Source organism: Triticum aestivum, chromosome 5D (assembly GCF_018294505.1).
Source record: "Triticum aestivum cultivar Chinese Spring chromosome 5D, IWGSC CS RefSeq v2.1, whole genome shotgun sequence".
In the NCBI taxonomy this organism is placed as follows: domain Eukaryota; kingdom Viridiplantae; phylum Streptophyta; class Magnoliopsida; order Poales; family Poaceae; genus Triticum; species Triticum aestivum.
This window is the reverse complement of record NC_057808.1, coordinates 434,236,851-434,238,483: the sequence shown is the minus strand read 5'-3', so window position 1 is coordinate 434,238,483 and position 1,633 is coordinate 434,236,851. Positions and strand designations below refer to the sequence as shown.

At 63.6% G+C, this 1,633-nt stretch overlaps 1 pseudogene; it reads left to right on the top strand.

The window, feature by feature from the left end:
- The first annotated feature begins 240 nt into the window (after positions 1 to 240).
- On the top strand, positions 241 to 1,057 carry LOC123125316 (B-box zinc finger protein 32-like; annotated as a pseudogene).
- The last annotated feature ends 576 nt before the right edge of the window (positions 1,058 to 1,633 follow it).

Sequence of the window (1,633 nt, the reverse complement as noted above, 5' to 3'; positions counted from 1 at the left end):
ACGACGTTCGACCGCAGCCGCACATGGCCGTGGCTGTTGGTCCAAGTCATGGGCGGGTACGTGTGGGAGTGGCCCTCCGTCCCCTCCACGCCCTCGCCAGACCGCCCAACGTCGCTCTCGCCGCCGGCCGCTTGCATCCACGGAAACTGCCACGGAGTACAAAGCCGACCCCACGGGCCTCCTCGGTCGTCTTTAAATACGCGCTCGTACGTGGGGAAGCACAACACGCTGCTGCTCCCGCCCCGCTCGCTCGCCTCTCCGCCGGCCGGCCTCCTGGACGCGGATGTGTACTACCCCGAGGGCGCGCTGCGAGCTGTGCGGCGCGGGAGCGGACGTGCGCTGCGAGGCCGACGCGGCGTTCCTCTGCGCGCCGTGCGACGCCGAGGTGCACGGCGCCAACTTCCTCGCGTTCCGCCACCGCCGCACGCGCGTCTCCTCACCTCCCGGCCCCCAGGGCGCGTTGTCCCGGACGTCCACGGCCGAGTCCGCGACGCCGCCGTCGGAAAAGGGCCAGAAGCCGCGGGCGCGGGGCGACGCGGTGCTCGAGGGCTGGGCCTCGAGGCGGGGGCGGCGCGCCGGCATGCCACGGCGGCCGGCCGCTCGCTCCGGGCCCAGGTCGCCGCGGGGCCGCCACGCGTGCCGCTGCGCGTCGCCATGGCGGCCGTGCTGTGGTGGGAGGTGGCAGCTCACGGCGGCGTCCACGAGCCCGGCGAAGCGCTCCGGCGCCTGGTGGCCTGCGCGCACGTGCCGGCGAGGCTCCTCATGGCGGTGGAGTCGTGCATGGTGCGCGGCCGCGCCAAGAAGAGGACGGCCGCGGAGGGCTGGGGCGAGTGCAGCTCACCACCCCACACAAGAGACAAGACAAGACACCATCTTCTCCAAGACATGACATGACTCGTTCGCTTAGCATATTTTTTCTGTAAATAAGTGAAGTAAAGGTTGGTCAAATCTTGTGGTTTTCCGCTGCTTCTTCTTCTTCTTCTTCTTCTTCTTGTCACTGATGGAGTATTGATGTTCGTTAGATGTAACTTGTAACCCAACTAGAAGAGCAAAGTGACCGGCTTGGTGCAAAATTCTTCTTCCAAAATATAGCATTCGCCAGCCTATAACTCTACGACGATAAAAAGTGCTATATCTACGTGACAATTCTAGCAACAGTCTTCTAGCTAAGCCCACGCCTGTCGTTGGCCTTTTCGGAAAAAGAAACATCCTAAGGTCGACCCGTCGTGCGTCGGCGTGGGCGCGCCAGGCAGTTCGAGTGGGACGAGGTTTCGTGGCCAAGGACGCCTCCATGGTCGGCGCATCTTCCCCCTCCCCTCCAAACTCGCGGCTCACGACGGTCGACCGCAGCCGCCAGCTTGTGCAAGCGCGGCGCGCGCCGTGGAGTTTCGAGTGGCCGCGGTTGCGTTGGAGAGTCATGGTCGGGTGCGTGCGTGGAGCAGCGGAAAAGATCTCGATCGCATCTTGCGTTCCAACAATACCTACTGAATGAACTCGCGCTCACTAATAAATCCACGTCGGCTAGAAGCTCCAGCTGGCGCGAAGCGGTAAGGCGATCGAGTTGTAGTCTGTTGGATTGAAGATGGGCGGCTGCATTTGAGTCTCGCACCAAGCGGTGGCTCAACTTAATAAT